Source organism: Rattus norvegicus, chromosome 2 (assembly GCF_036323735.1).
Source record: "Rattus norvegicus strain BN/NHsdMcwi chromosome 2, GRCr8, whole genome shotgun sequence".
In the NCBI taxonomy this organism is placed as follows: domain Eukaryota; kingdom Metazoa; phylum Chordata; class Mammalia; order Rodentia; family Muridae; genus Rattus; species Rattus norvegicus.
In genome coordinates this window covers 142,992,688-143,019,113 of record NC_086020.1, presented here as the reverse complement: position 1 = coordinate 143,019,113, position 26,426 = coordinate 142,992,688, and the positions used below count along the sequence as shown (strand labels likewise).

General features: G+C 40.3%; 1 long non-coding RNA gene across 2 annotated transcripts in view; it reads right to left on the bottom strand.

Annotated features, from left to right (window-relative positions):
- Nucleotides 1–26,426, bottom strand: part of LOC120100824 (uncharacterized) — a 38,170-nt gene that overhangs the window by 4,653 nt on the left and 7,091 nt on the right. The window contains exons 2-3 of one of the 2 annotated variants that reach the window (XR_005500965.2): nt 25,016–25,285; nt 20,953–23,455 (exon numbers count right to left, since the gene is read on the bottom strand). This is a non-coding gene — a long non-coding RNA (uncharacterized LOC120100824). Of the gene's footprint in view, nt 1–20,952; nt 23,456–25,015; nt 25,286–26,426 lie in introns of those variants that run through there. The other variant, XR_005500964.2, reaches the window with a different exon arrangement.

Genomic DNA, 26,426 nt, shown 5'->3' with positions numbered 1-26,426 from the left:
TGGATTCTCTATAAAATCTTGCTGTTGGTCTAAGGCTTATATTATCCTTTTCTTGGGGTCCAGAGATAGCGCTCTGCCTAATTCCACAGAGACATGGGGTCTAGACTTTGGTGATTTGATGGCAAGCAACAAGGATCATTCAGAGATTTTGTTTCTTTTACCCCTGAGACACTATAAACTTTTGTGCCTTGGCTTTGAGACGTTATCTTCTCAAAAAATGTAGATCTGTATGGATCTGTCTTCTGTGAAACCAATCTAGACAGATTTAAAAACTGCTGAAAAGAATAAATATAGAGTCTCAAAATGCACCAATAGAGAAATTACTTTGTGAGGTAAATTTTAGCGAAAATGCTTAAACAAGAACCTTTTGCTGAGAGACCTAGAATTTCAAAGAGCAGGTTTTGGTTTTATTGGAGAAATTCCCGGGTTTGGAAGCAGAAACAGAATCTCTAACAATGTACAGAACTGAGCTTTAGCCTAGGCTTCAGTGTCCTGTTCTCTATTGATTTGTGGTGGTCTCCATTTCAGCTTTCTTCATGATGACTATTGATCACCATGATAGATCATCTACTCAGTCATCTTAATTGATCATTAAATGGCCAGAATTAATAGATTAGTCAGTTGAAGGTCTATTCATTTAGTGCACATTGCCATGAACCATGAGTCCGGGACATCTTAAGACTTTGATCTCCTACCATTCTGCAAGACCTCATGATTCCAGGGGGGAACTTCATGCTGTACTTGTCCTGAAACTACCAAGAGGCCTTTAATTGCTGTGGCCAAGCCCATGTACCTGACATGGGACGAGGATGAATTTTTAGTGAAAGCAAAACGAGGCACTAAAACATACATCTATAGCATGAAAAACTTAAGAATGTCGAGGAAGCTTGCAATAAGCTGAACATCAACCTGCAAGCATTTAACTCTGGAGCCACAGTGAAACCTTTTCTTAGATTGCCTATAAAACCTTTCTTAATTGAACAGTATTTCAAGGCAAATGTGTAAAATGCCTGTGAAAAGAAAATAGTTCTTATAAAAACTTAAAAGACTTCAATTTCAAATGATGCATATATCAATTATAGTTTTCCTTCCATCAATTACAATTCCTGGTCAAAACAGGTCTCCTAAGAACATCTACAGGGCACACTGTTTATCTGGGACCTAATGCTGTATCCTTGGAAATGAGATACCCAGTTTAAGACTAGATTAAGACCTCAAATTGGACTGGGAACTCCCCCGTTGTGGAAGCTGGCCTATGGGTAGAATAGGCAGAAATTCAATTGGAAGACTTGACTGTTATATAAGCCATGGCTAAAAGGGATCCATAGTTGAACTATGAGTGACAGAGGAGAGGTTAAGATCTTCTAGCACTCACTTCTCTGGCAGCCTCAAGGAGACAATTAAAGAAGAGGGTGCCTTTAGAAGGTACTTCCAGTAGTGATCTGTGGGGTGCTGGACTCTCATCTAATCAGATGAATCATCAGAGGAAATGGAGAGAGGGGTATGGAGAAGCCTTTTCTGTCCATGAAGATAACAGAGTTCCACCCCCACCAAAGAGGGAGGAACAAGGAAAGATGGTTGCTAGTCAGTGATAGGCAGGATGGGTGCACTGAGTGTGTGAGTCTCATGTACTGTGAAGTCCTACCACATAACACTACAGAAATGGGATAATGCTTCTGTTAGACAAAATACTAGGCAGTCAGGTGGATTAAGACTTAAGATTTCATAGATAACAGGATTTTTGGCAATGAAAGTGAAATCATTTACATGCATAAGCTGATATTGACCCTGATAAACTCAGCTACTGATAAATACTTTTCTTCTTTAAAAATTCTTGGGAAGAACATTATGTGAAAATTTCTGATTTTTTCCATTTGAATCTAAACTCTCATTTTGTCAGCTTTCACCTTATGTGCCTGGGTGAAGTCCCCTCATGTGGTTGACTCAGACATCCTCCCAGTCTCTCCACATGCATCTCCATAAATCCTGGCAGGTGAAAAGTGAAAGGAAGTGATGTATGTCACCATCAGTCTGGCCCATGAAGCTTTCATTAATTTAAACATCCATCTCAAGATGATGTAACCAAAAGGAACCAGGCTAAAAATCTAATCTGTGGATACCAACAAAGCCTTCGTTAAATGAACAGTCTCTCTAACCAGAGCATATAGAAACTGAAAGTCTCTAAAAGGTAGCAGACATCAGAGCCTTAACTGGTCAATACGTGGTCATTTACCAGCTAAATGAAAGGACATTTTTCACTAGATGATATAAAATGAAGACTATCTTTAAATAAAACAATGGAGATTGCAGTATGTACAACACAGCAATTTGTATCATTTGCATTATTTAGTTCAACTTAATTTCAACTTCTTTTCATTAAAAATCAAAGAATATTAGCTAACTTTAAGGGAAATTGAAGAATTGATTATAACCTGATCTGTCACACACTGTTAAATAGTGACCTGTCTTGGTTAGGATTATTATCTTAGCTAGGGTTACTATTGCTGTGATAAAACACCATGACCAAAGAAATTTGGGGAGAAGGGCATCTTTTTGGCTTACACTTCTATGTCACTGCTCATCATTAGAGGAAGTCAGGACAGGAACTCACACAGGGCAGGAACCTGGAAGGATGAGCTGATGCCGAAGCCATGGAGGGGTGTTGCTTGCTGGCTTACTCTTCATGACTTGCTGCTCATCTTGTTTGCTTATAGAACCTAGGACCACAAGCCCAAGGATGGCACCACTCGAAATGAGTTGGGCCCTCCCCCCATCAATAACTAATTAAGAAAATGTCCTACAGTGTTGTCAATCTTATGGAATCATTTTCTTAATTGACATTTCCTCCTCTCAGATGACTTCAGCCTGTATCAAGCGGATACAAAACTAGCCAGCACAATTGACATTTTGCCAACCTTAACACACAAATATATCACTATAAAGCCACAACCATTTTTCCCCTTGTTCATCTCCAAGAGCACACATTAATATAAATGTCATAATATAAAACATTCCAAGACTTAAAGTCCCACAATCTTTACTGATTCAAATATTTTAAAATTCACTCCATTCTAAATCCATAGTCTCCCTTAAAACCTAATATAATTTTAATTCAGTTTCTCAATGGTGGGTTCCTATAAAACCCAAAATAAAGGAAATAGATCCTTATATCAAGAGGGAAGAACCAAGGAAAAGTTACAGTAAATCAAAATAAAAACAAATCCCAACACTGTAAATATAACTCACTGTCCAATGTCTGGATTCCACTCATGATCTTCTGAGCTCCTATTAAGGATTTAAGTCACCTCCCTGGCTCTTCTCTCTGCAGCACACACAACTTGTCTTGTAAGATCCGGCTGGCTCCACTCTTCTGCTGCTGCTGTTCTAAATGGATGCAGCACATCCCGTAGTGCTGACCTATCTAAAGTGCTGGGATCTCTTACTGCAACTAAGTTGCACATTCTCTAATAGTCTCTTCTGTGCTCTTTTCAAGGACTCCAATCCTACTATATAACGCCAAGCCTCAACTTCATACTTTCATACCTTCAAGCCTGACTCCTTCATACCTTCAAAAACATCTCCACCTTGGGTACTCTTACACTATCATGTTTGGCTGCCAGCACAAGGTACAACTTTGGCCACCCCTAGAACAAAGCTTCTATGTCCTGATCTTAGGAAGCATTCTCCACTAAATTTTACCTCAATAATTCTGGTCTCTTCTTAATCCTAGCTGTTTCTTTAGCCTAGACTTAGCAGTGTCCCTTTTCCCAGCAATGCAAAGGTTTGACTTTAGTGGTTTTTGTCTCTTGATAATCACAGCTGATTCTTCTACTACAGGGAGCAGACAACACTAATTGTTCCGCCAAATGTTCTGGTATAGTCTTTGCTTCCCTTTGAAACTTCATAAGCCAGGCCTGTATTACCTGTAATGCTTTCAATATTCTATCTTTCAAGATCCTATGGAACAGCCCACCAAATTCTCAAAATTCATTATCTTTCCTAACCCATCATTCTAATATCCTTCCACAATACTCCCCAAAATCACAGGGTAAAGTCAGTCACATCAATACCCCACTTCTGCTACCAAATTGTCTTAGTTAGGGTTACTCTTGCTGTGATGAAACACCGTGACCAAAAGCAACATAGGGAAGAAAGAGGTTGTTTGGCTTATACTTCCTTAGTACTGTTCATCATCAAAGAAAGGCAGAACAAGAACTCAAACAGGCCAGGAACTTGGAGGGATAAGCTGATGCAGAGACCATGGAAGGGTGTGGGACAGCAGGCTGTGAAAGTATCCTGGTTCCTGGTCAAGATAAGGTTGAAACCCCATAACCCTAAATGGATGGTAGGCATTTCCCTAAATTCCCAGGAGGCCAGGACCCTCTCACATAGCTACAGCCCCAGCCCCACAACCCTCTGCAGAGAGGTTTGTGGCCATCAGTCACATAGAAGCAGCACCCTCCCACATGTAGATAAAGTATTCCCAAACTCTCAGACCAAGCCAATAGGAAGTACCTACTGTCAGACCTTGACCAACCTCTCCCACATGTAAATGAGGTATCCCTAAACTCCAAGGCCAAGCCAATAGGAAGTACCTGCTGTCTGACCCTGACCCACCCCAAAACTGTATAAGAATCCTATCCTGAAGGATTAAAGGTATGTGTTAACTACTCCATCTTCTGAGAGCTTCTGTCATAAGAGCTGTAACACTGCCACTTAGGGAAGCGATCTGCTCTCCTGAAATCTGTGCCAGAAGCTCCCCTGTACCCTTCCCTGGCTAACCAACCTCCTGCTGGCTCAATTCCTCCTCCCTGCTTAAGTTTTCTTCCTGTCTCCTGAACCCTTGCACCTGGCTGGCCAGAAATCTCCGTGGAAAGTCTCCAGTACGAAGGCCAAAATCTGGTGACCAACATTGGGCTTGAACAGTGACACAACTGCATAGATACTGCGGGAAGGTGAGCCCCCTTCCCCCACCAACTCTGGAGACAAGCAACTTGTCCTTTCTCACTGTGCTTTCAGTGCCATCGTGTGGATTTGGACAAGTTAAAGGAGCAACTGAGGCCTCCTGGCCAGAGCTACTCTCTGGTATTTGCTGAAGGTCTCTTTAGCCCCTGTCTAAATCCCAACAGCCCGCAATGGGCACTGGCAAAGACTCCCTATCTAACTACTTCTTAAAACAAAACAGAAAACTGGTAACTCAGTAGCCACTTAAAAGCCACAGGGCAGCTGCCAGTTCTTAAATCTGTGGGAAGGCTTAGCATTCTTCAGACCTCTGTGGAATCTCCCAAAGCCTAGAGGCCAAGGGGATATCATTCCCACTGGACAAAGCATTTCTTTTCTTTTCTGTCATGTCATGTCAATTCAACATCACATAAAAAATTCCCCCAGGCCAGGGAGACATGTGCTCTACTAAAATCCCATGGAATAAAAATAACCAAAGAACAAGCCTCCTTGTTTTGGGAGGAAAGCCTTCAGATAGCGCCGTGCATGACAATATTTATTGCCCAGACTCATGGACCTGAGTATCTTCTCTTATCAAAAACAGAGACCCAAGAAGGAAAACCACCTTCCTGTGAATGACCAATCTTAGCCAAAATTCAACAATGCATAGGGTCATCTAAAATAGGACAGTCTGATAGCAACACAGCTCCTGAGTCCCCTCAGTCAGATGAGCCCAAAGATCAAGCTCCTAAAAACCTCACAGCCCTTACTCAACTAATAAGGGAAATAAAATCCATCTACCCACCCCTGCCTCCTTATGCTTCAGAGGAGACACTAAATAAACTGTCTGCTCCCCTCTCTCTCTCACCCAAGGACAGAGCTCTGTTTTAAAAACAAACTTCTCCCCAGTCTAATACAAAACTAGAACCCCCAAGTGCTTGAGCATTCCCTGTTAATATCAACCCCAGTCAACTAAGCCACTCAGCTGGTACCAAGAACTCAGGCAGGCAGTGAGGGAAGATGGCATCCATGCACCCTGGACAAAATTTCTTCTGCAGAGCCGTATTGACAACCTAAACACCCCTCAAGACTGGAGATATATTTGCTGTTCTTCCCTGCCCAGCCCTATGTTTTTGGAATGGGAAGCCTTATGACTTCAACAAGTCAGGCAAAATCAGGACCAAGACAACATTTCCTCGGGTTTTAATGAACTCTTTGCCCAGGAAAACTTTTCTACCAGAGCACAGCAGGCAACTCAGCCAACAGGGTATTATGATTCTGTGTATCCCAAGCTTGGGACAGACTCACCCCACCCTCAGGGTCACAAGACCCTACCTCCTCCCTGCTCTCTCTCCATCAAAAGCCTGGAGAACCCCTATCTGATTTTATTCTCAGAACTAAAATGGGTCAAGACAGAAAAATTCCAAACCCCACAGCCAGAGACCTCCTTCTTAAAACCATTGTATAGAAGGTGTGACTTCTGAATATAGACCAGCTTGCCAGGTCTCCGGGAGGAGCATCATGATAGGTGGATCATGGCAACCCGAGATATAGGAACCACATCACAGCAGATTACATCCATGGCTCAGACATTTGTAACAACAGTAAAAACAATAGGAATCTGCTTCAAATGTGGAGAGAGAGGACATTGGAGGAACAAATGCCCACAAATCTCTCTCCCCATAACAGATCCTAATCCTCCTAAAAGAATTTGTCCTAAGAGAATTTGAGAAGGTTTCCACTGGAGGAGATACTGTACCACTGTATATGACAAGGATGGTAAGCCACTGTAGCCTTTAAATTTCACACAGGGCAGCCCTCATCCCTGACAGTAAGAGGGACCACTACTCCCATAGAAGCTTTATGGTTGTCCTGCATCTCAGAAAGCTCCCACCCAAATGCAATCATTAAAATAAATATTAAACCATTCAAGTATCTTATTGATACTGGAGAAGACAGGACAATTTTAAAGACAGCTAGAGATCCCAAGTGACTGGCAACTGATCCCTGGGCCCCAGCTCCTAGGCATAGGTGTACCTCTCATGCATTCATCTAAATAGGCCTAAACCCAAACAGGCCTAGAGGTGGAAAGATCCAGATGGAGCTACTGGCCTCATAAACCCTCTGGTGGCTCAAGTAACCACCAATCTTCTAGGGAGAAGCCTTACAAGCCTTAGAGGTAGTTCTTACCACCCGACCAGAAAGAGTCTGCATTAAGATAAAGGATATAACCTGTAAAGTAATACCCAATGAGACCCTAAAAACCCTCCTCCAAATCACCCTCAATTCTAGGGGCCACAGTTAGATTTCATATCCCTGCCTTGATTGGCTCTCCATCAAAGCCATCTGGTCCCACAGTGGCTTCTACCAAGGGAGAAGCTTAGAGCCCTCACACAGCTGAAAGAAGAAGAGCTGGTGCTAAACACATCCACCCCCCACCCCCGAAGTCCATGAAATATTCCTGTGTTCACTATAAAAAATAGCTCAGGGGAATGGAGAGTATTATAAGATTTGAAGGCAATTAATAAAACCATGTGAGTCTGGGGCTCCCCACAAAGAGCATTACCATACATCTCAACCATCCCTGCCCTATTAGCAATAGACATAAAAGGCTTCTTTTCTCCATACCTCTCCACCTGGAGACTGAAAATGCTTTGCATTCTTAGTACCCTTTCCCCGCCATTAGCATTTCCCTTCATGACCTTCATGGACTCTTACCCACAAGGAAAGCATAGGACATTCTTATCTTTGACCTACCCCCACCTCTCCTGTAGGGCCCTCCTTAACACCCCACCCTACATGTGTCAGTAACATCACCATCACCAAATCAGTATGTGTTAACCCTCCTGCCCTGCTCTGGTGCAAAGGCACTACAGGTAATTGTATTAACTTCCCTTTTCAAGGTTGCTCATCCCCATGATAATTGTCCCCCAGGTTTATCTACAGACCTAAAGAACTCCCCTTGCAGATAGGAGGAAACCAGAAGAAGAGAGAGATCTTCATCCTTCTGCTCATTGGACTAGACCTTGCTGTATCACTGGGTGCGACAGGAATTGCTGGAGCAGCCCTTGTCCAAATACAACATCTGGCCAGCGATTTCCAACACAAGCATGACCAGGGAATGGCTTCTACTATAACAGCCTTGAGTCTCTTCAACACCAGATAAACTCCTTAGCAGGAGTTACTGCTCTCCAAAACCGGAAAGCCCTAAACTTACTGACTGCTGAACAGGGAGAGACTGGGGGAAGAATGTTGCTTCTATGTCAATGAATCTGGGCTGATAGACAAATGCTCAAAGAGCTCCTGGAGAACCTCTGGGCATGCTACACTCCCAACACCCCTCCCCTTGGTACATTAACCCCTTGGTAGCTTGGATTCTTCCCCTCTTTGACCCTATACTAGCCATTGAACCTTGCTTCTCTTGGTACCCTGTCTCATTAAGTTTCTAAAGCAGCAGATGAGTAGCATTGCAAAGATCACTACCAACCAGGTCTTGGTTCAGTATCAAATTGTTCCCAACATAGGAGACAGTTATTCTGTTGATACTTCTTCCTTATAAAAGAAAAGGGAGGGATTGTGAGGCAGCAAGCTGTGAAAGGTATCCTGGTTCCTGGTCAAGATAAGGTTGAAACCCCGGTGACCTTGAAAAGGACAGTAGGTGTTTCCCTAAACTCCCAGGAAACCCTCTCACATAGCTACAGCCCCACATACAATCCCCTGTAGAGAAACTTATGGCTATCAGTCACTTAGAAACAGAACCAAGTTCTCCCACATGTAGATAAGGTATTCCCAAGATCTCAGACCAAGCCAATAAGAAGTACCTACTGTCAGACCCTTACCAACCCCTCCCACATGTAGATGAGGTATTTCCAAGCTCTGAGGCCAAGCCAATAGGAAGTACCTGCTGAACCACCCCAAAACTGTATATAAGAATCCTATCCAGAATGATTAAAGGTATAGGAGAACTATTCCATTTTCTGAGAGCTTCTGTCATAAGAACTATAACACTGACACTTGGGGAAGAGATCTGCTCTCCAGAAACCTCCACCAGAAGCTCCCCTGCATATATATATATATATATCCCCCCCAAAGAGACTATGTAAGGATCACATCTGAGAGCAAATATAAATCCATCCTATGGAATTTAGAATTCCAGAAAATTATTATTATATTATAGATTATCATCTTAAATCCACAAACCCAAATGTTACCAGTGTGAACATTCTTCTTCCAAATAGCATCTTTCATTGGATTACCCAAGCTGGTGTTCATAATTGAAATGTGTTTAATGTAGGTGGAACAGCTTCTGCCATTGCCTTTCTATTTCCTAATTTTTGTAATTGATGGACTAACTGTGTTAATGTGTTTGGAATTTCTCTCTGGCTTTTCATTTGGAAGGAGGAAAACCAACGTCCCTAACAATACATCACCGTGTCCATAGTGGATCTGACAGAAGATGAAGCAAAAGCAAGATCCTCACTGCCTCATACTTATTAAACTACAGAAGTGTACTGAGTGGTGTGGGAATCTTTAAGATAAAACCAAACAGATATCAGAAAAGGGAGTTTTGAGAAGAGTCCATGGGACACGTTACACTTTCCTATATATTATCTTCATTTTGCAGCTTATAATCTCTAGAAACTTCTTTTTACTATGACTGGAGGTTATGAAAAAGCAAGCCTTCCTGGGATAGAGACTGGCATATACTTCAATGCTAGTGAAGGTGGCTGTTCTTCAGACAGTTAAAATGGAATACTTGACAGATGTGCTCCTGGGTCCTGAAAAAGGAAAGTGTGTATGCCCTGATACTTTAAAGATAATTTTTTAAAGTCCACTGGGTGGATGCCAGGTAGAGCTCTAAAAGAGTGTTGTGAAATACTTCCTGGCAGTATAATTACAGAAATAAATGCAAATATGCCAAGTCATCTCCTCTCATATTAGCATGGTCATGTAATCTAAATAAGATCAGTGTACCATGTAGTTACCAGAAATAGTGTATATATTTTAAATAAATATGTTTCTCCATTTATATGAAAAGGAGTCTTGGAAATATGGAGGAGAGAACACATTTTTTCAATATTCCCGAATTCCTACATGGAAACAGAAAAAGGTGCTAGGGAGATGACTAGTAGATAAAGTGTTTATGGTCCAAGTCTAATTTGATTTTGAATCCCCAGAACCCACAGAAAGCTGGGCATGGTAGACCTTCTCAGTACTTCAAGTTGTCATGGAAATATGGGAGACAGAGACAGTTGAAGCTCCAGAAGCCCATGGGCCAGCTAACCTGGTATACACAGCAATGAACCTGATTGTTCGGAAACCCCACCCACTGTAAGTGCTAACGACTTGAGGATGGAGAAGGTCCCATACTACAAGTGATAGAATTTTCTGAGAATTAAAATATTAGGAATGAAGGATAACCCTAGAGCCTGGTCTAGTGCTTACAGCTAGTTTTAATTTGGGGACCATAATAAACTCCTTCAAGACCATATCTCCTCAGGAAAAAAAATGGAGTTGTATTAGTCAGGGTTCTCTAGAATAGAAGAACTTAAAGAATAAATCTTCCTCTCTTTCTCTTATATATACCTACATACATATAAGTGTGTGTGTGTGTGTGTGTGTGTGTGTCTGTGTCTGTGTCTGTGTGTGTGATTTATTGAGATGATTTACAGACTGCTGTCTAGTTGTTCAGTTGATTTAAAAAATGGCTGCCTATCTGCCTGGCTGTCTGGGTGCCAGTAAATGAAAAGTCCAAGAATCCAGTAATGGCTCTGTTCACAAGATTGGATGTCCCTGCTGGTCTTCAGTGTATGCTGGAATCCTGAAGAAGTAGTCTCTAAAGGCAGTGAAGGAATGGATGTGCTAGCAAGGTGAGGGCAAGCAGGCAAAGAACAAAAGTTCTTTGGTCTTCTGTTCCTCATGTAGACTTCCAGCAGAAGGTGTAATCCAGATTAAAAGTGTGTTGTTTCCACCCCCTCAACATCCAGAGCAAAGGTATGTCTTCCTAACACAGAGGTTCAGGATTGAAGTGGATGGATTCACCTACTTAAAACCAAACAAAAATATCCCTGAAAGGCGTGCCCTCCATTTCTAGGTTACAGTTTATTCTGGATGTGTTCAAGTGGACCACCAAGAATAGCCAATACAAGAGGTAAGCCTGAACCTGTGACTAAAGGTCAGGCCTTTCTTGACTGCTCCCATTTAGGCTCTGTTGGTTCAAGATTAGAAGATAAGACTAAAAGCTTGTTTTTTCCCCTCTGCCAATATCACTAATGGCTAATTTGTTTTCTTTCAAGTGAACCTTATTGGCATTTGAGTACAGATATGCTGAAGCCAAAAGTTCATGAAAAGCCCCTTACTGGGATTGGAGGAGAGCTAAGCTAACAGATAGAGTGGTCTTTCCCAACACACCCAAGAGACAACAACAATCACTTCACCAGTCAGCATTCCTAATGCTCTGACCCTTTAATACAGTTCCTCATGTTGTGGTAACCCCCAGCCATAAAATTCCTTTCCTTGCTGCTTCATGATAATGATTTTGTTAGTGTTATGAAATGTAATGTAAATATCTGTTCTTCCTGATAATCTTAGGTGACCCCTCTGAAAGGGCCATTAGACCCTCAAAGGGTCATGATCTACAGATTGAGAACTGCTGCCCTATACCAAAGAGCAACACCAGCATTTAAGAGGAGCTACATGTGGGGGTGTGATGTAGAAAGTACAATGAAGAACAGAAGCAGGATCATGTCCTGTCATTGAAAAACAAAATCCACCAGACCCCAGGAGCAACCTGAACCTTCTAGACTCACTCATGATCTTCCCCTCAAACATGAACTTGATTATCATTTAATCCAGGGTTTCTTGAATTTTTCACATTCAGTATCCATTTTCACCTGAAAAGAAATTTAAACTACACAGGTATACTAATATAAAATACATAGACAAATCAAATATTTACTCAGGAAATCAAAATTTTAATTTGGTATACCTATGTTTTTAATTTATTAAAGACAAAACATTGCATACTGAGATGAGTATGCTTGTTTATCTTTACACAAATAATTAGACTTTGAGTGACTATTGATAAAATCGGACACAGAACAGCTTTATCATTTTTCAGTGTTGATCAATATTTTGATTTTATAACCCTTACTGTCGAAAGCACAGCTTCACATAAATAAATAGTATGAAATAAGGGGAATATATTTATGTTCAACTCTGAAATTATTGAGCTCAAAACCAAATTTATTTAATATTTTTAAAAATAAAATCTGGAAACAGAAACTTTTAAAGTCAAATTATCTAATGCATTCCAATCCAAACATATACTAATTTGATACTTATATATTGACGAGTGAGAGACCTATTAAAACTTGCTGCTTTTCTTGATTCAATTATGGTTCGTCTAAGAGCAGAGGATTTTGCATGCTCAGTCACAACCCTGTGCTCAGACCATAGAACAGTCGGGAAACTGAGCTGAGCTGTTTCAGGCATCATTCTTTGATTATGCCTGGAATGGTGGCCTATGCATTTCATTCACAAGGAAGGCTATGGTAAAGTCACATGATGAAATATGAGCAAACAATGACAGAAACACCGTGGTCCCATTACACATGCGGTTTTGAATTACCTTTTGCTTTTATTGCTGCTTAATTTTACACAGCCCTCTTGTTCATTACTGGGATCCCACATGTGATCATAGTCAACAGTTTAAGAAGCTGGGATTAAAAGGCTGATTGACACAGAGACACACAGCTAGTCAAGGTATGAAGAAGAAGAGACCGTAGAAACTGCTATCCTAAATGGAACCTTTGTATCACAAACAAACCTCACAAAGCTTGGAGATCACTGTGGAAGAAGGGCCAGAAAGATTGTAAGAGCCAGAGATGGAAGGCAACTCCAAGAAAACAGGATCCCCTGGACACAACTGGGCAGTAGCACAAATGGACTTACGTCACTTGGGACAGAATGTACAAGATTTCTTTAAGCTCAAGCCAGACCAAATCCCAGCTAAGAGAGAGGAGGTAGGTACAAAGTCCACTCCTAGCTAAGAAACTACAGACAACTGAAAGATGCTGAGAGTCAGTGGGGGGCCAGTTTTATTTGAGGGTGTAGCCCTTCCTATACAGACTATGCTTGAGCGGAGGGCCACAAACCTAAGAACATATGGACACCTCTAGTTGAACTGAATGTTTTTTTTTTAAAAGAAAATGAATAAAAGAAAGAGGACTTGGAGGAAGGGTAAATGGGATCAAAATGTACAAAAATCTCAAAGAACTAATAAAATTTAAAAAATTAACTAAAACTCACAATATCTGCAGATAAGAAATTCAAAAGGAGTGGTCAATTAGAGACTTGGTGTTGACTCTAGTGAAAGGGTAACACACAGTTATTTCCTAAAGTCTTCCTTCAAGCACAGAACCGGGGGGGGGGGGCGTTGGGGGTGTGGAAGCCAAATGAGGGGAATGATGTCATAGAAGCATCACTAGGCCCAACCATTGTCAAGTACAGTTGACAGAAGAGTGAGCACCACATCCTGAGGTTTACACCACTGGGGTAACACATCAATGACTCTTCTTAGGAAGCTCAAAACCAAGAAAGAACTTCTGTGTTTACAGGGGAGAATAGATGTAGCAATGTGAGAAATGAGATAGAGGAAAGTTGGGTTAGGTATCATGAGAAATGCTAGCTGTGTTTCATTGATGTGAACCTAGAGTTCTCTCATTTGGGGAGATAACCATGCAGTTTAGAAATGGAGAAAAGCTCAGGATGCTTTTGCTAAAAGGAAATCTGCATTTTATCCTCACCCTTCATTCATTTTAAGGGATTGGAATTAACAGCATCAACTCACAACAGCTTTGTTCTTTACTATGATATTTTGCGCTATTTGAATGCTATAGGATCCGAATTGCTAGAGACTTTAATGTGCACTGGGCTTCTCATCTAACTTTAAATAACATGATGGATGGTTATTTTCTAATTTGAAAAGACACGATTTGTATCTCATCTTGGGTATCAGAGAGGCCTTTTTATTTGTCAGGATGATAAACTCTGTGTGCAAAAGGTCGAAAAGCAAGGAGCAAGTTGGCAGATTGACATTTTAATCTCATTTAACAGAAACATAATTACAGGCATAAAAATCTGAAATGGAAATAAATTAAAATTATGCTCTCATTATCTTGGATTGTGTTTCTATGAGCTTTATGAGAAAAAAAATAAAAGACAAGAAGACAAAAGAGAAAATCCACTGAGTCGAAAGGAAGGAATATTGAGTCTTGGAGGCAAAAAAACCTGAGGGGAAAAGTTTTGGGACGTCGCTACCTTGTGTGTTTCTGTTATTCTAGCCACACAGACCTCCTAATTCCTTCAGCTTTGTTACGATGATACATGCAAAGAAACAAGCCTTTTGCCTTTCTCCTTCTGATTTCTTTATTTCAAGTTGCATTCACTTGTTCTTCAACAGGACGTACTTCACACTAGTAAAACTTTGCTGGCCTTTCAGACCAACAGTCTGTCACACGGATTTTAGATGAACATAGATTTGATATCGAAGACAGAGGGTACTGCTGGGTTATAGAAACCTCTTTGTTAACATCTGTACCTCTCCCCAGGAGTGCAAAATCTTGATTTAAAAGACAGGCATGCCAGATTTCCTTTAACCAGATTTTAGAGCCAGAGAAATCACTCTTCAGAAAAGAACAAAATTCTAAAATTATAGATGAAACACTCTTATCACATAGGTAGATTGTTTTCATTTGGGTCTAGTCAACCACCTCAGCAGAGGCCAGAAGTACAGATGACCTCTAAGGTGCTATCTTTTCTAATTGTGTGAATTTTTTTAAAACAATTAAATAAAAGATGTTCTTTTTTAATCTAATAAAAATGTTAACTTTTTTCTTCCTTCCATGTTTCAAGTTTCTATAGTTATTAAATCTTCTCTAATTAATATGCCATTACTGTTTTTAATTAGTCAGTTCAATTAGAGAAAATGACACACCATAGCTTATGTAGCTTATGCAACAAAGTATTTTGTTCAAATTGTTCTAGAGACGTAAAGTTCCAGATTAAAGACTATAGTTTCTTCCTAGCTTGTAGATGGCCACCTCATTGTCCATCACATGGCCTGAGGAAAGAAAGCTATAAAGAAATAGAGTTTAAGAATATTGGCATACTCTACTCTCTGTTGTCTCTCTCCTCTTACAGGAACACTAACCCTATGAGACCAGGGCCCTACCTTTATGACCTCTTTTCAATTCAGTTACTTCCTGATAGGCTCCATCTTCAAATCTAGCCTCTGGGAGTTTAGGACATCAATGTAGGAGAAAAAAAATGATCTGTGCTGGTTAGTTTAGGTGTTTTGTTGCCCTTAGTTTGGATTGTTTTGTTTTTATTGACTCGACACAAACAAGAGTAATCTGGGAAGATGGGGCTTCAACTGAGAAAATGTGTCTATCATATTAGCCATTAGGCAAGTCTATGAGAGCATTTTCTTGATTAATGGTTAATGTGGAAACACCCATGCCAGTGTAGATGGCGCCACCCCAGGGTAGATGGTCCTGGGTTGATAAGAAAGCAAACTTTGCAGGCCAGTAAGAGTTCCTCCATAGCCTGTGCTTCAGTTCCTGTTTCTAGGAAGCACTTCCTGCCTCGAGTTCTGGTCCTGCCTTACCCATATGAAGGAATGTGAGCTGTTAGATGGAGTAACCCTTTCCTCCGCAAGCTGCTTTTGGTCACACTGTTTATCACTGCAACAGAAAATATAAGACAGCATCCCAGGAGGAAGGAGCAGTGTAGGCAGGTCCTCCTAGGTGCACAGTCTGCTCACCAGAACATTTTTATAGTAATTATCAGGGAAGAAAATAGTGAGGGTGATAAAGGAAAGAGTACATGAGTCTACATCCCACTGTGTCTGTATTTTGTAACCACAATGGTTTCTAGTAGAGAGAACTTCACCCTTCTCTGCACTCCTATAGCAGATCACATGTTTGTAGCATTGCCAATGAGAAGTAATCTGCTTATCCTACTGATTCTGAAGATAGCAAACATGTGATCAAGAACTATTGATTATTTCCTGTTTCCCCATTTGGGGTAAAGATCTGTGAAAATAGTAGATAGTCAAAACTCAAGATGTCAAAAGAATGGTGTCATTCTGTCTGGATTATTAAAATATATTCCTTTAAATATATTTTTCTTTCCTTCTTTTACTTCTTTCTTTCTCCTCCCATTCTTTTCCTCACTTCCCTCTCCCCCATCTCTTTCTTCCTCTGCTTCTTCTTTTCCCCTCCCCCCCACACTTTTAAAAATTCTAGATGGCTTCAGAAGCGATGACACTGTTAACAGGTGAAACAAGGAAGAAGGTTTCTTGTCTTTACTCGCACTGTTTAAATTGTGCCAGTAACAAGTTAGGTTGGGGTCAAATCTGGCACATAAAACATGCTCTGAGCAAGGTGTCCTTTAGTACACAAGAGCTTTCTTGATGTATCTGATTGGCCACTGTATACCAGGTTTTCCTCTTAAACGTCAGTGACTAATACCTGCCCTGCTTTCCCTCCAGCACCCCAAACCTCTGTCCTAGTCTTCAGACACACTTCCTTCTCTTGGGCCCCACCTAACTCTTTGCTGCCTTCCACACTTGGGAGCCCTGCTGCTTCTGTCTGTGCATCTGTAATCATTTTCTTAACACTTGTCTTTAAATAAAGGACTCACACATTCCCTAAATCCCTGGTGGATGGGGATATGAGGAGCTCCAGACTGGTCAAAGTATGGGGCTCCCAAAGCTACCATAACTTAGCAGCTATGCAGTTCCTGAATGCAACTGTTCAGGCTGCCCTCCCAGCTCTTCCAGATCATGTCTGATTTTTCTGAAAATCCATGCTATCCAATCTTCCTGCTCTTTATAACACCCTACTTACTCTACAGTTCCTTACCCGGTCTGTGTTGTAGATGTGCTCTAGAAAGTGCTGCCTTTCTCCTTCAGCAGAGTTTTTAGGAGGAAATCAGGAAGTGGGTAGTAGGTTTTAGACCAGCATGCTAGAAAAAGGAATAATGGAGGTGACTGGTCTATTTGCATGACATTAGTGCTATCAAATAATCAGACCTAGATTTTTCTGTTCTCCTTGTCCTCTTACGATTTGCATACTATTGTTAGCATGTATATGCAGTAGGAAGAAGTAGCCCAAATATCTCTGTAATTAGTCCTCTGCCTGCCTTGCACTAGGTGCACCTCCATCTCCCATAGTCAAACTTTCTTTGGCCAAGTTTTAAGCTTTTATATAAAAATATAGTCTCTCTAACAATCCTAGATATAACAGCTTAGAGGTGTTTTTGTTATTTGGGGTGGGGTATAAAATCATTCTTTGGGAAAAATACAAATGCTGTAATGAGAATTTTAAAAACCTAATTAGTATAAAAACATTTTCATAGATTTTTCCTGCCAATGGGAAAAAATAAAGTTTATCTCCTTTAGGCAGTTGTTAGTATGCAAATGAAAATTTCCAAGTACAGCCATGACAATCACAATAATGAAATACACAAGACCAATTAAACTGTTGTATTCATTCGGTCTCTAAGATTTAATTTCAGTGACTCACAGCTATAAAAGTAGAGGTCTTAATGCACTAGTATGGGAAAGTATAGTTTTCAAAGGGACAAAGGGTTTTATTAAGGAAGCTTACATATTATTCACGAATGGAGCAGAGAGGGTTCTCATTCAACGACTGTGTCCAATGAACAAAGTACATGAGGTTTTTATTTGATACCAGTCTTTAAATTTTTTTTAACCTGTATGTATAACAGAATAAAAAAATGACAGAACTTTGTGAGTCCTGGAGAAACAGCTCAGTGCATCTCATCAGCACTGTCACTTTCCAATGAGAGAAGAAAAGAACATTAAAATCAATCCCTGATCTGGGTTGGACATGAGAGCTTGATAAAATACAGACTTATGGGTTATACAGTCAGAATGTATACGAAGAGTATGTAGAAAAGCACTGGGGAACATACATTAAAAAAATAAAAAAGCTCCCCAGAGCGGGTGTGGTAGTTGGAATGAGAATGGCTCACAAGTCCTCACATGCTTGAATTCTTGGTCAGCTGGTGGAACTGTTTGGGAAGTACTAGGCAATATGGCCTTGTTGGAAGATGTGTGTCATTGGTTTTCTAGTTATAAAAGCCTGTGATTGATCACACACACACACACACACACACACACACACACACACACACACACACATTATATATAAACTCTCAGCTATTCCTTTAGCATCAAGCTTGCCTGCCTGCTGCCATATACTCCACCATCATGCTTATAGACTCGAATCCTCTGAAACTATAACCCCCAATAAATTCTTTCTTCTATAAGTTACCTTGGTCATGATGTTTGATCACAGCAATAGAAAAAGAACTAAGAGTCAGAGCCCTTTTCAATAATACGGAATTTTCCTTCCACCTGTTTTTTACATCTCAGGCCTGAGAGGAAAGTGGTGGGGAAGAGAATGGTTAGGTGCTAATCTTGGCAAGAAGGCAAAGCATTGAAATAATAAACAGCATGAATACACAAAATTCATAGTGTGAGGTGACCTGGGGGGTGGAGATTTATTACATACAAAAAGCATGGCAGATAGAGTGGAGATGAAAGATTTAACTGCACAGTATTTTAAGATTAAACCAAGATTTCCAAGAAAACCTGAGTTCAGAATGAGCATTCTTAGTTTGTACACAGAATATTCTTTCAGAGACCTGTGCCTTGAGGTTATTCGTTGCCTTGACTTTCTCAATTATGAATTTCTCAGTTACTATCATAAAACTCAGGTCACTTGCTGAATGCTTTCTCCATTTCTTTAAAAGAATTCATTCTTGATATAACATGACCTTGGGTCTGGGGAATCACTCATTGATAAAACATTCAACCAGTATGTGTGGGTGGTCTGAAGTTCAGTTCCCAACCCTGGGAATCAAAGGATTACTCTGTGTATGATCCAAAGTGATTGTTAATGTGTTGTTTCCCAACAACAATTCTACAGTGAGGTGCCCTTCAATTTGGTCCAGTTGTAAGTCCAATTTTAGATTTAGCATAGACTTCACATGTTAAACACTTCAGTCCTTACAAAGTGTCCTTCTAATGACAACCACAATTTCTAAGTATTCCTAAGTAAGCTTCATTTATTCCCAGCCAGCATCTAATCCAGGGCTTCTTTAATATATTGGAGTTCTCTGGTCCCTTAGACTAGTTTACAGAACCCAGAAAAATAGTTCACTTAGAATTACAACTTTATTAAAGAGATTGTAAACTGAAATGGGGGGAGGTTGGAATATGGAAAAATTAAAGAAGCACTGTATTGCACAAAGGTGCACTATGCTGCCTTCTGGTACACAGATAAGACCACTACCAAGGAAATACTAAATGCCATGCAAAGCTTTCATGAAATTTGAATTACTTAGCCAAGATAGACACAATCATTAGCCATGTGACTAAACTTAAGTTCTAAGAGCCCTGCCTTGAAGCTTGAGTACAGGGCTAAAAACATCATATGGTTATTTTTCAGATAACCAAGCTCCTGCCTTCAGGTTATATAACCCCCTTATCACCATAAGCTCAGCTTAATCTAAGTGGATTCACTACATATACATACTAGGAAATATGGATCATATATATAGTCATATAACATATGACCAAATCATGTAATGCACAATTTATATGTAATCATGTTGTATATATGAAAGTGATGTCTTTATGTGCATAGATATTCCAAATGGCATGTATCCTGATCCATGAAAATACTAAGACTTTTAGGTTGCTTTGCACATCTCCTTCCTGGCTCTAGCAACCATAATCATTAGCGAGATGTTAACAGGGTCTGCTTGTTTTTACTTATTGGGTCCCTAAATAGCCTAAACAAAAAAGTTCGGTTTGATACATTCATTCATTGTGACTTTTGAAGTTTTACTACATACTCAAGCAGGATCAGACCCATCTTCAAAGTATGCTTTCCAATGATTTAGATTTAATTTAGGAACTGCAGATTGTCTAATTTTGTGAGCAAGGATTGTAACATCTATATATCTGGAAAGAAACACCCAGCACACCCACTAGACTATGAGTTTTCTTATACAACAAAGGATCGACCGTCTAGGAGAGCCACTGCCCACTGAGCTGGAGCCTCCAACAACCATAAGGCATTTTCTCTGGAGAGCCCCTCCTCCCGGATGAACGTAGCTTGTGTCAAGTTGGTTTAAAAAGAAAAAAGAAACTAACCAGCATATTAGCTTTCTGAAAACATGTATCAAACTTACTTCGAAGGCTCAATTTTAGACAATTAGTTTGCTTTACATACCCAGATTTGTAACAAATTTAAACTGCCAAAACAAAATGGTAATTGGTCCTTATACCTATAACATTTAGCTCTTCAAAGATTAATTGAATTAAACCTGAGAAATTAAGTGGTGCATTTTATGTTGCAAATAATAATAATTATTATTATTATACTCACATCTGACACTGTATAAACAAGTGTTTGACATCCTCACAGATGAAGATGTTTTCTAATCAGCTATGTACTAAGCCAAATTGCTACTGCTGACCCAAAATAGCAGAATGATTTTTCTCTTCTTGAGATCTGCTTGTCAGGTAATATTGCCTTGCCCTCAGTACAAAAAAAACTATAAAGCACACACTTAAATATTGCCCAACAATTTTGGATCTCTAGAGTTCACTAGCCAAATCATGTAGTCTCCTTAGAGAGATGCAGGCCAGCAAAGACTATTTTTAAGGCTATTTTAATATATTTTTATTTTTGAGATTATAATTTAATCATAGTCTCCACTTTTATTCCTTTTTCTTTTTCCTCCATCTTTATTAACTTGTGTGTTTCTTATTAACATTTCAATAGCTATTCCCTTTCCCGGTTTCCAGGCCAACATCCCCCAACACCTCCCCCTCCCCTTCTTTATAGGTATTCCCCTCCCCATCCTCTTCCCATTACTGCCTCCCCCCAACAATCACATTCCCTGGGGGTTCAGCCTTGGCAGGACCAAGGGTTTCCCCTTCCCCTGGTGCTCTTACTAGGCTATTCATTGGTACCTATGCAGTCGGAGCCCAGGGTCAGTCCATGTATAGTCTTTGGGTAGTGGCTTAGTCCCTGGAAGCTCTGGTTGGTTGGCATTGTTGTTCATATTGCATCTCAAGTCCCTTCAAGCTCTTTCAGTCCTTTCTGTGATTCCTTCAATGGGGGTCCCATTCTCAGTTCAGTGGTTTGCTGCTGGCATTCACCTATGTATTTGCATATTCGGGATGTGTCTCTCAGGAGAGATCTATATCCGGTTCCTGTCAGCCTGAATTTCTTTGCTTCATCCATCTTATCTAGTTTGGTGGCTGTATATGTATGGGCCACATGTGGGGCAGGCTCTGAATGGGTGTTCCTTCATCCTCTGTTCTAAACCTTGCCTCCCTATTCCCTGCCAAGGGTATTCTTCTACCTCTTTTAAAGAAGGAATGAAGCATTTGCATTTTGGACATCCTTCTTGAGTTTCATGTGTTCTGTGCATCTAGGGTAATTCAAGTATTTGGGCTAATAGCCACTTATCAATGAGTGCATACCATGTGTGTTTTTCTGTGATTGGGTTACCTCACTCAGGATGATATTTTCCAGTTCCATCCATTTGCCTATGAATTTCATAAAGTCATTATTCTTGATAGCTGAATAATATTCCATTGTGTAGATGTACCACATTTTCTGTATCCAATCCTCTGTTGAAGGGCATCTGGGCTTTTTCCAGCTTCTGGTTATTATAAATAAGGCTGCTATGTACATAGTGGAGCATGTGTCTTTGTTATATGTTGGGGCATCTTTTGGGTATATGCCCAAAGGAGGTATAGCTGGGTCCTCAGGTAGTTCAATGTCCAATTTTCTGAGGAACCTCCAGACTGACTTCCAGAATGGTTGTACCAGTCTGCAATCCCACCAACAATGGAGGAGTGTTCCTCTTTCTCCACATCCTCGCCAGCATCTACTGTCACCTGAGTTTTTGATCTTAGCCATTCTCACTGGTATGAGGTGAAATCTCAGGGTTGTTTTGATTGGCATTTCCCTTATGAGTAAAGATGTTGAACATTTCTTTAGGTGTTTCTCAGTCATTCAGCATTCCTCAGCTGTGAATTCTTTGTTTAGCTCTGAACCCCATTTTTAATAGGGTTATTTGTCTCCCTGCAGTCTAACTTCTTGAGTTCTTTGTATAATTTGGATATAAGCCCTATATCAGTTGTAGGATTGATAAAGCTCTTTTCCCAATCTGTTGGTTGCCGTTTTGTCCTAACCACAGTGTCCTTTGCCTTACAGAAGCTTTGCAGTTTTATGAGATCCCATTTGTCGATTCTTGATCTTAGAGCATAAGCCATTGGTGTTTTGTTCAGGAAATTTTCTCCAGTGACCATGTGTTCGAGATGCTTCCCCACTTTTTCTTTTTATTAGTTTGAGTGTATCTGGTTTGATGTGGAGGCCCTTGATCCACTTGGACTTAAGCTTTGTACAGGGTGATAAGAATGGATCGATCTGCATTCTTCTACATGCTGACCTCCAGTTGAACCAGCACCATTTTGCTGAAAATGCTCTTTTTTCCATTGGATGGTTTTGGCTCCTTTGTCGAAAATCAAGTGACCATAGGTATGTGGATTCATTTCTGGGTCTTCAATTTATTCCACCGGTCTATCTGTCTGTCTCTGGTTTAGCTGTCTGTCACTGGTCTATCTGTCTGTCCAATACCATACGGTTTTTATCACTATTGCTCTGCAATACTGCTTGAGTTCAGGGATAGTGATTCCCCCGGAAGTCTTTTAATTGTTGAGGATAGTTTTAGCTATCCTGAGGTTTTTGTTATTCCAGATGAATTTGCAAATTGTTCTGTCTAACTCTATGAAGAATTGGATTGGTATTTTGATGGGGATTGTATTGAATCTGTAGATCGCTTTTGGTAAAATGGCCATTTTTACTATATTAATCCTGCCAATCCATGAGCATGGGAGATCTTTCCATCTTCTGAGGTCTTCTTCAATTTCTTTCTTCAGAGGCTTGAAGTTCTTATCATACAGATCTTTTACTTGCTTGGTTAAAGTCACACCGAGGTATTTATATTACTTGGGACTATTATGAAGGGTGTCGCTTCCCTAATTTCTTTCTTGGCTTGTTTCTCTTTTGTGTAGGGGAAGGCTACTGATTTGTTTGAGTTAATTTTATACCCAGCCACTTTGCTGAAGTTGTTTATCATGTTTAGTAGTTCTCTGAAGGAGCTTTTGGAATCACTTAAGTATACAATCATATCGTCTGCAAATAGTGATATTTTGACTTCTTCCTTTCCAATCTGTATCCCTTTAATCTCCTTTTGTTGTCTGTTTGCTCTGGCTAGGACTCCAAGAACTATATTGAATAAGTAGTGAGAGAGTGGGCAGCCTTTTCTACTCCCTGATGATGTCTTCATCATCAAAGGAAAAGATTTTGTAATAAATGGAGACATGCATAGCAGTCTGTAAAATGAAACACAGAAGCCATTAGATAACAGGATCCTTGGAAATGGGTTTCTTTAGTTGTCCCACTTTCCCTTTAGGAACCACTATGGCTAGGTCTCCAGAGAAACCTCATTGATCTGATCGTGGTCCTTTACTACAAAGGCAAGGTCAAGACAAACAAAAGTAAGCACATTCCCCCATTAAAAGGAAGGCAGGGGGACCATGAACTTTTGTGTGAATGGTTTACAAAAATAAAATAGAAAACCTAGCAAGAAATAGAAGACCGGTTTTTATTACTGATGAATATAGTCTAATATTCTTTAAATTCCACAAACGCCTCTTCATTAATGAATATTTCCTTAAAATTTCTGATGATTAAAAAAATGTGTTCTGCCTGTCCTGGATAATGAGCCCAGAATCCCACAATGAAGCCAAAAGAAGAGAATCACCCTTCTAAAATGTGTTTCGATGGAGCTGTTTCCCAAAATGTAATCAGACAGTTACAGCTGACTTAATAGTTATGACCCAAATTCAAACCAAGGTCTTGTGTAGAATTTTCTTTTCTTGCTAACAAAGCCGCATTATTTAGGCTGAATGTCAGAAAATGTGCCCTATTTCTCTGCAGCGATTCCCAGGGATGTTTCAAAACTGGCTACCGTGGGTTACAGGGACAGATGTCGCGCACATGTTTTTTTGGCACTTGTTAATTGAAGCTGCATGTCATGATTTGGCTCTCATAAAAAGTATAGTGGAAAGGACTGCCCTTTGATCGACAAGAGGAGATAAATTAAGAAGGAAATGTATAATGTTCTAAAAGCGACTTTGTACATCATTGAAGACAAAGGAAAGCTGAATGGATCAGAGTTGGAGCGTTTTTTAATCATGTCCACCAAAGCACCCCAGTCAGTAGACTGAACACACCTCAGATGAGGATAGATTTACCACTTGACTTCACCCAGTAACAATCTCCAGGCTTAGAGGAGCCTTTGTAAAGGGAAATAGCAAAGCTGCATGCATTCCGAATATGTTTTTAAAGGCAGTCTGATGCTTACACATGAATTCTTAGAATGTAAAATGTAACGATAAAAGAAGGCTATCTTGACTATGCAATGACTTTGGAACAGGCAAAAATAAATGTAAAATAGAGCCTAGAAAAGCTGCAGAGCATTTTCTCAAGCAAGAATGTTGAATGCCAAAGTGCCTGGCGCTTTGGCCTGGAGCTGTGTCTATATAACGAGACTGAGTCAATTATTCTGAGGCTGTTGCCTTTTTTGTTTAAAATAATCCAATGTCTGCAAAATCAATCTGAGACCTTTTCGGTTTATGTGATCTAATTTTCAAGAAGGGTGAAATAGATAAACAAACTGCAGTTGCTGATAAGCCATTTCCACAGTAAAAATTCTATAATTAAGGTAAGTGGGAAATGCCTGTCGTTACCCCTGTGATTTAAAGCCCTCCCCAATCCAATTTGCCTAGAATACATGTAGACCAAATTAATAAACAGATGTCACCAACTTCTATTTTAAGGCACTGCTCCAGAGGAGCTGTCACTTTGGATGACAGTTGTAAAGCTGTTACCTGGAATTGGTGTTTTATTTCCTGTGAACACTTGAGCTTCATCTTTATGTGTGTAGATGGAATGATTACATTGTACCTCCGGCTTTTAATGCAGCATCCATATTTCATAGGACCCAGGAATGTGGAGGAGGAGGATGTTCGTGTGAAATGAAGCCAAGCAAAGATGAGAGCGAGGCCTTCTGCAGAGCGAGGCCTTCTGCAGAGCGAGGCCTTCTGCAAACCGAGCAGACATTTCCAGATAATGCAGCACCCAGCACTTCGGTTTCTGTCCTATAAAAATCAAGAAAGCCTAGGACAGTGTCTTCCCAGCTACACACAGAGACTTAAATCAAAAACATTATGAGTTAAAGGAGAGCCACATCTCTGATCTTTCCACCATGTGCTTAGATGTCAGAAGTTAAAAACACAAACAGTGCAACAATGAGTAATAAGAATAACGATAACAGCAACAACAATAACAACAGGAATAATGAAAACGGCAATAATAATGACATAGTTGGTGAGATTTGTAGGCATATTGGAGGATGGAAAGTTTTCATATTTAAGAATAGTTTTAAGCAACCTTGTAAAGAGAAATGGAAAACCCTCTCTATATAACAAGAATCAGCTCTCAATCTCAAAGGTGAAAGAAGACAAGGAATCTGGGCTGCAGAAAATCAGAGCCAGGGAGAAAGGGCAGGCAGTGGGAGGTCAAGTCATTGGGAAACAAGCACTCCTTGGTATAGTTGTAACTCCATGGTCCCAAACCTCTCAGCTCTGCTTCCAAAATCAGGTAGTAACAACTGAACTAAGATTTAACCAGGTTAGAGTTTCCCACTCCCTAACATAATTAAGATTTCAACAGTTGTTCTTTATCAACTACCAGGAACTCTTAAGCACACTCTGTCTTGATTCCTGAACCCATAATTTGGGCTACTGACCCCAGAATTTGTGACAAGTCCCCTCTTCTGCATCACCCTTAATATTCCACCAAAATGAGCATTACACCTGCATCTCTCAGGTGGGCACAGCTACTACCAGCACCTGGTAAAATCTGTCCCAGCCCTGGGTTTCAAGTCTCTGGATTCTGTATACACACAGAAAGAAAGGAAAAAAAGACCTTCATCCAAACTGCAGCATTTGTCACCTAGTCTTAATGAAAGACTGTACCGTGAGTCATTCAAGCCTCTTGTCTAACTGACACCAGATTTGCCATGGCCGTCTGTGAGGACTGTCACATGTAACCGTTCCTGTTATTGTGTCATGGCTGCTATGAGAAATTGCTCTCAGAAAGATGATTTGCAATGGGTATTAGTCTCAGAAAGATAAGTCGCTGACCTGGAAAAACTGTTTAACAACTATTTATTTCTAAAAGAAGTTCCATGGAATTTTGGCCCCTGGGTAGCTTTCCAAATGGAAGAGGTGGCATTGC